Source organism: Coenobita brevimanus, chromosome 18 (assembly GCF_032717465.1).
Source record: "Coenobita brevimanus isolate Jiangsu-jjx chromosome 18, ASM3271746v2, whole genome shotgun sequence".
NCBI lineage: Eukaryota > Metazoa > Arthropoda > Malacostraca > Decapoda > Coenobitidae > Coenobita > Coenobita brevimanus.
The window spans coordinates 31424544-31433548 of NC_136971.1; positions in this window are offsets into that span (position 1 = coordinate 31424544).

The following is a 9005-nucleotide window of genomic DNA, read 5'->3' on the forward strand; positions in this document are numbered from 1 at the left end:
AAAGACTGACTAAGAGGGTGTATGTAGGTGAGGTGGAGGGAGGGAGAGGGAGGGGTAGACCGAGGATGAGGTGGAGGGATGGAGTTGAGAGGTATATGAGGGAGGGGGGGGTGAGTTGGGGGGAGGGGAGTCAAGTGGTGGGTGACAGAGTGACTTGGAGGCGTTTTGTCTGCGGCCACCCTTTGCGGGATTAGGGCGTCGGGCTATAGATAGATAGATAGATAGACCATTTTCTTGCCTGCTTTTTCACTATGATAAGGACTTCAATCTCCACCAGTTCTTTTACTATATGTTTGAGTCATTGGGTGTCCTTGCTGAAACAGGTAGTACCATAACCGCTCAAGAGTATACTTGTAAATGACACATATGAACCCAATTACATACAATATCCACATTTGGCAAATTGTTGGCAATAGTACTGTGTAAAAAAAAAAAAAAAAAAAAAAAAAAAAAATTTTATTTTTTTGTTCATGCTCCCCATCTGACTTGATGTCTGAATTGACTCCAGTTTGCATTAAAATTTTAAAAGTTATATTAAATGCCCAATTAAGAGATTAACTGAGAAGATAATGCCAATTACTTACTTTGCAATTTCACACAACTCATGAAAGTGCATCAGGGCACCGAAGACTTTCCTGCATCTGTTCATCAATATTTCTACCAAAGAAACTTTGCCAGGGTTACGAATTTTATTCTTTTTATATATGTTTGCTTTTTTGTATATATTTGGTATGCGTCACGTGATATATTAAAGATCTGTATACACAAAAGTACAGTAAAGAATTACAGACAATAGAGCCCAAACAGATTTCTAATACGTTTATTCATTAATTATTAATTTAAATAACTTTTTATTGCAATAATGTCCGGATTCGCCCTGAGTCCGAATTCACCCCAGTTTATGGTAATTTCAATGATGTTTCCACTAATTTCGTGAAAGGTTCATTATGATTTTATTCTTTAATACCTTTTTCACCCCCACCTACTGCTTCTTTTCTCAGTTGTATAAAATCACTTGGATAAAAAAAAAAATAAATAAATAATTCCATCCATCCATCCACCATCCAATCCTATGTTGCCCCACGAGGAGCGTAGAAGCCTGGGGCTAGGCAAGTTGGTCCTGCTTCACAAATATTCGGATCTAGCAATTGTCAAAATACAACCCTAATGTGTCCATGACCTACAAAAGTGTTATGCTACGTGAACAACTAATTTAAAACATTACTGAGTCAAACTTCACGCAAGTGCAGTATGTATTGTCTTGTTGGCAGTACTATAATTCTGATCCACATGACAGTACCAAGCTTTTTTCTGTACTGACCAGACTGTGGTCCAAGATATCCAGGGAAAATTTAGCACAACATAATATACAAATTTTGTTTCAGCCACACTGGGTCTCCCTCAAGTAGTCCTATACAGTGGCTACAGTGAGAGCTTCCTGTAAATGTGATGAGCTTGATATTTACTGTATACTGTATGTATATACTTTGACTAATCATCTCCTTCAGCCTCAGGACTTCATTTTAAAAAAGATGTCCTTGGGGTGATGTGATTATGTGGAATAACAGTTGCAGGGCTTGGTTGTGCTTGTAAAGTTACAATAACAAATTGATATTACTTCGTGTGTTGCTTTTCTTAGTGTTAAAACTACGTATCTATCTGTTTGTTTATCTATAGCCAGATGCCTTATTCCCAGATGTCACCACATATGAATTGCCCTCATGCTATTTTTTTTTTTTTATACTATATAGTCTATACAGAGCTGCAATGTGAGAAAATTTAGATTAAATACACTAAGTGGAAGGAAAGAAATCACTCTTTGGCTCTGTAATAATTTCATACACTGCTAACAAAAAATTCTGAGTTGTTATACTGTATGATGTTAAAGGAAAGTAATAAATCCTTCTTACTTGAATACAGAGAAGCTAAACCCTTCAAGGAAAACTGTAATTATTTCACTTCAGATTATCAGTTACTGATGAACAGAGAGAGAGAGAGACAGAATTTTAGCATATGATACTTAGCCCATTCACCTGTTTGGTATTCTGTAGAGTACTCAAAATAGTGTGACTACATGATGTGAATCTTAATACACAGATACCGTTTTCCATTTAAATGCCAATAGTGATCAAAACTTCTGGTGCTATTTTTCTGCATCTAGTGTATGAAAGTTACAAATGCTGCTGCTTTTTATCTTTTCTTGGGTGTTTGTAAAGATCTTACTTCCAGCTAAATACTGTATACGATTTTCTGACCGTTAGATGAATCATAGCATAGCATAATCTGTTACTCTTTATGCGTACATTACTCTTACTGGGTCGTAAGTGCCATACACCAGCTAGCATAAAGTTTTCTGGCAAATGCGCTTTCATGTGAACAAAACTGTACTGAAAGTTTTTTTTTTTTTTTTTTTCCCTGAAGTTTGTGAACAATCATTAAATCACTGTTGGTAAACTTCTTTTATACAGCAGTGCATATACTGTATACCTAATACAATATTCTTAGTTAACTGAATACTACTGTAGGCATTTTTCCATACATGTTGTCAGAATCTCTCAGTGCTCACTATCTTCACCAAACTACATGCACAGTACACACTACACTTCCTATTCAAAATTTACCCAAAATGGCGTCGTTTTACCAAGCCTCGGAGTCTCCAGGGGGGGGGGACCATAAATGCCCCCACCATCTGCCCCTCTCCCGGTGACGACTCAAGATGCCTGGAACCACTGTCTGACTCTCTTCTTCTTCATTTCTGCAACATTCGCGGCCTTTCCTCTAACTTTCGCTCTGTTGAGCACCACCTCTCCTCCTCTAAACCTCACCTTCTTTTTCTAACGGAGACTCAGCTGTCTGAGGCAACTGACAGCAAACACTTTTCTGTATCCTCCTACTTTCTCTATACTCATTTCAAAGCCAAAGGTGGCTGTTGTGTATATATACGCAACGACTTATCTTGCTCTCGTGTTCCTGAACTTGATTCTTCTGAATTCTCCACACTCTGGCTTCGGCTTTCCTGTCATTCTCTGACTAAATATATCTGTGCTGTTTACTTATCCCCTAATTCTACTGACTATCAAAAATTCTTCGACTATCTTACTTCTACGATGGAACACATTCTATCCATTTCTCCTTTCTCTGAAATCTCCATTCTTGGAGATTTCAGTGTTCACCACCACCTTTGGCTCTCCTCTCCTTTCACGGATCCACCTGGTGAACAAGCCTACATCTTTTCTATCCTTAATGACCTAGAGCAGCTTGCACAGCACCCTACCCGTATCCCTGACCGCCTTGGAGAGAGCTCCAACATACTTGACCTCTTCCTCACAACTAATCCTTCTGCTTACTCTGTTAATCTTTTCTCTCCGTTGGGCTCCTCCGATCACAACCTTATTACCTTAACCTGTCCTATCACTCCGGTACGGCCTGTGGACCCTCCAGGGAAACGTCGTCTGTGGCATTTTAGAGCCGCAGACTGGGAGGCCCTCAGGCAGTACTTCTTTGATTTTCCCTGGAATGATTATTGCTTCCATGGCCGTGAGCCATCTGAGTGTGCCTTGCGCATTACGGAGGTTATTCTCTCGGGCATGGAAGCATACATTCCTTTCTCATTTCCTTTGACTAATGCAAGAAAGCCTTGGTTTAATCACGCTTGTTCTAATGCTGTCCGCAACAAGGAGAGGGCCTACAAAAGGTACCGGAGCCAACCCACCCCTGAATCACATCATCTTTACGTTTCTGCCCGGAATCATGCTAAGTCTGTTCTTCGCTCTACTAAAAATAATTTCATCCATACTAAATGCTCTCAACTCTCCAACTCGAATTCTTCCCGCTCCTTCTGGCATCTTGCCAAAAATCTTTCTAACAACTTTACCTCATCATCCTTCCCTCCTCTTTTCTACTCTGATGGTTCTGTAGCTATTTCTTCTACTGATAAAGCAGATCTCTTCGCACAGACTTTCTCCTCCAATTCTACCTTAGACGATTCCGGTGCTGTTCCTCCATCACTTCCCCCCTCTGACTTCCTCATGGCTGACATTAAAATTTCTTCAGTTGATGTATTTTCTGCCATCACTGGCCTCAGTACTAACAAGGCATATGGGCCTGATGGGGTCCCTCCTGTTGTTCTCAAGAACTGTGCTTCTGTGCTTACACCCTGCCTAGGCAAACTCTTTCGTCTTTGTCTGTCAACTTGTACATTTCCTTCTTGCTGGAAGTTTGCTCTCATTCAGCCAGTCCCAAAGAAGGGTGACCACTCCCAACCCTCCAACTATCGTCCAATTGCTTTAACCCGCGCCGTCCCGAGGACGTACTTCCACGTCCTCACGTTTTGTCACAGCTAATCCCGAGGACGTACTTCAACGTCCTGCAATTGCAAGGTTCATAATTTCCACAATTTTCAATTTTCGTGAGTCATTTTTGGTACGTATACACGGGACACCTGCCTCAACAAGATGCCAGGCAGAGACAATGCCTTACCCAGCATGACCTCCTCCCCCCCCTGCATGCCCTTTTCTCAGCAATTCACCTGTTATCAGTGACCTGGCCAGTATAGCCATGTCATGCCACGGTACGAAATTCAGGGCCAGAGTGATTCCCCAATCAATGACAATGTGGAGGACAAACTTTACATAGCATTAGAGGAAGAAACAGTTAGAAATGATGATCAGGTAATGTGGCAAAAAAAGGTCAGGTATTAGTGAGTGAAACAATGCTTATAATGCCTATATTACTGCTTGAAAACCAATATACTTTTGTACTACATATAAATTCGTAACAGTAAATAAATAAATACCATTTATGAGTGGTGTGAAATAGTTATCCTCCCATAGAACTCGTTTTCTTTGGTGCTAGCCTGATAGAAAACCCAGTAAAGTAAGGAGGCTCTCCTACCTGTAATGAGTATTTTAAACCTCAGGTGAGCGATTTCTCTATGAATTTTCGATGTTTCTCACCAAAAGCGAAAGTTTTAGCAAAAAAAAAAAAAGGTCGAAAATTGCCCGGGATTGGGGGGTACCAGTGGTTGAAAAGTGGCCGGGACGGGGCGGGTTAACGTCCTGTATTTCAAAAGTTTTCGAGTCAATTGTTAATAGAAAAATTTTAAGGCATCTTTCCTATCACAACCTTCTTTCCGATCATCAGTATGGGTTCCGTCAGGGACGCTCCACTGGCGATCTTCTCACCTACCTTTCAGACTCCTGGTCATCCTCCTTTCGGGACTTTGGCGAAAGCTTTGCCATTGCACTTGACATCTCAAAGGCTTTCGATCGAGTCTGGCATAAATCTTTAATTTCCAAACTGCCCTCCTACGGTTTCTATCCTTCTATCTGTGCCTTCATCGCTAGCTTCCTTTCTGGTCGTTCTATAGCCGCTGTTATAGACGGCCATCGTTCTTCTCCTAGATCTATCAACAGTGGTGTTCCTCAGGGCTCTGTCCTATCACCAACTCTCTTCCTTTTATTCATCAATGATCTTCTAAGCTGTACATCTAACCCTATCCACTCATACGCTGATGACTCCACCCTTCACCTTTCCATTCATTTCCTGCAACGCCCATCTCAACAGTTACTTCAACAAACAAGGGATGAGGCTATGGCACACCTGATGTCTGACTTGGCTCGTATCTCTGACTGGGGTAAAAATAATATGGTTGTCTTTAATGCATCTAAGACTCAGTTCTTACACCTTTCAACCCGACAAAATCTTCCACAGGTATACCCACTAATGTTTAATAATATTCAGCTTAATCCTACATCATCCTTGAACATGCTTGGGGTTTCATTTACTCGGGACTTATCTTGGAAAGATCATATTACATCTCTTGTAAAATCTGCTTCCAAGAGATTGGGTGTGCTAAGCCGACTCCTCTCTTTCTTTACCTCTGCGCAATTGTTGACTCTATACAGGGGTTTTATCCGCCCCTGTGTGGAGTACAACTCTCATGTGTGGGGAGGCTCCCCTCATACAGCTCTTCTCAATAGGGTGGAGTCAAAGGCTTTTCGTCTCATTAACTCTCCTCCTCTTACTGACTCCCTTCAACCTCTGTCTCTTCGCCGCACTGTTGCATCTTTATCTCTTTTCTATCGCTACTTTAATGGTCACTGCTCCTCTGAACTGTCTGCTTGCATTCCTCCACCTCTACGACGGGCGCGTAGCACCCGTCTGGCAGCAGACTCTCATCCTTTTTCTGTCCAACTCTCTAATGCAAGAATTAACCGTTACTCCCAGTCTTTCATTTATGCAACAGGTCAACTCTGGAACTGTCTCCCTCTGTCTGTATTTCCTGCTGCCTATGATCTCCAGTCTTTCAAACGCAGTGTGTCCAGGCATCTCAAAATGATCGGATCTTGAATTTGGCTCTATATTGTATTTTGTTTTTCTCTTGGAGGGAACTGTTACTGCGGGCTCATGGCCTTTGGTTCCTTCTTCCTCGCATAAAAAAAAAAAAAAAAAATTCTAACTGAAAGCCAGTTCCGTTGTGTTTCTCACATACTGTACAGTAAGTCCTTGTTAATTTTTTTTTTTTAAGGAATATTGTACACCATCAAGTTAGTTAAACACCTGTCAGGAGGAGGCCTTGAAACCGCCTTGCCACTTTAGGTTTAAGAGATATGATATCATCACACATTGTGATGCTTCCGATTCTTGTACCAAGACTAGTACAGTGGGGGTGGCATGATATTAGAGTTCTGTTGCTACCGATACAGCACCTTTGTCAGCTTCACCCAGCTTACAGTACTATTTGCTTTTTTTTTCTTTTTTTTAACGAGGCTGGTCACTCACCTCTTAAATATCGGGACCAACTGCCTAGTCCTGGGCTCCTACGCTCCTCATGGGGCAATGTAGGATTGGATGATTGGATAATAACACATCTGATGTGCAACAAGGACTGCCTATACAGGGTGACGGGTGTAACTTAAGGATGTATACTACTGTATAATACAAAACACTGTACTGCCGTCCACTTTTAAAAGCTGGACCATGATTCCTAATACTGTAATTACATGACTTTTAACCTCTTCATTATGATGTCTTGAAGTTTTACAAGTTAAATATAATTTCCTGACAGTATCAAGAATCAAGACATGATCACACTAAAAGGGTAAATGGATGTTATTTTTATCCCCTCATTTCAAGAGGTCTCTCCTGGACTGAATGGCACTGTCCTTTTCCTCCCCAAAAGGTATCATGTTAAAGATGTTAAAAGTCATACTGAGCTCGTGAAACTCAGTAAGCTGCCATAGGTGTTACTATACTTGACGGTATAGACCTTTTTGCCTCGTGTTGTCAGCTTCTTATGGTACACCATACCTGTCATCTAAGACATATATACAGCAGGATGGTACTATATTCTCATTATTACTGTAACTATAATTCAATAATCCTATTAGAGTTCGAGATGCCTTGGATAGTATTCTTGTTAGCAATCCAGATTTGCTGTGGGTACATGATTGGCTGATTTCCCTGATAACATTCCATGACCAAAACAGTTAGTTGCAACATATAACCTTGGCCCTGGCTAGTGCCTCTTACTAGTAGACCACTATGTGGCTTATTTTAAAAATAAGCAACAAAAAAAATAAAGAAAATTAATAATAACCTACTAACTCTAATGACTTCTTTGAAATTTATTTTTGTTATAGCCAGACAATTTTGTTAACTCTGGAAAATCCATTTGTAATGACAGGATTAGAAATAGACTCTATTCCTGAGTCTTCTCCCTCAGCTAAATGCAGACATTTAGGGGTAAAAAAAAAAAAAAAAAACTTGACTGAAGGAGTTCAAGGAAAACTTACTGAGCTTCTTACCTCCCCTTCCATGTTGCAGAAAAAATACCCTTTAGTAAAAAAGGTCTTTCCTAAATCATACAAAATTATCTGGAGGCAGCAAGAAAAACATAATACTGTAATGCTGGTATGCTTCTGAAAAGGTTAATGGACTTTTTATGTACTGTACTGTAATCCCTTTAGTATGAAAGGCCTTTCCTTAACCCCCTCAAAACAATGATTTACACTATTTGTTATTTAATCCGTGAAGTACAAGTCACAGCTCATGCTATGCCAAATAAACTTGAAGAAAGACCTTTCCTTAACCCTGTCAAAACAATGACTTACACTATTTGTTATTTAATCCACAGAGTATGAGTCACAGCTCATGTTATGCCAAATAAACGTGCATATTACATCTGTGCACTCCACAGGTTATATTCTGCTGCCCCTAGATGGTTTTATTCAAGTTTGGAAGGACCTATAACAGTGAAAGAGTTGGTTAAGGCTGTGTCTGACCCCTCCAGTACTAAGAGTCACTGCTAAGCTGAATTAAATTGTACTAAGGTAACAACCCAAAAATAATGTCACCAGATTGAATGTTATGATGAAACTAAAAGAAAACGCTACAACTATAGAGATAAAGCTTTGTTGCTAATGATAAAACTGTCCACAGAGTTTTTGATGCCATCCATCTGCTGTAATTGTACTGGCATTGCAAATTATACACTAATGTTGAAATACTATAAAGTAAGTGTGTTAGTATTATATTCATTATCATCCACTCACTTGATGTAGTGCTGCCTACTTCTTCCTTAGCCTTTATCATTCTTTTTCTGCGCCTGCCCTCCTCTCTTCCTATTTCTCCCATCTTTCCTGTCACTACGTAATGCTTTTCTTTCCGTTACAGGTAGCTTTACATTGAGTGACAAGCCAAATGGTTTCTTGTAAGCCAAGAAACCATTTACAACGCTGGGTGGTAACCATATAACCAAACTATACGTGCTCCCTACATGTCAAGTGGGTTGGTGGAGGGTTAGTGTCCCTCCCTGTAAAACAAATAACTCAGAGTCAAATGGCCACCCCGTACAGGATTATGGCGTCTTGCAATAGATAGATAGATAGATAAGTAAGAGAGAAATGTCAGAGATACAGTACTATATTTGTCTAAGAGTAATTAGAGTTAAGTTTTCAGAGATATTAAAATGTGTGTGTGCATGGATGTGTGTGTGTGTGTGA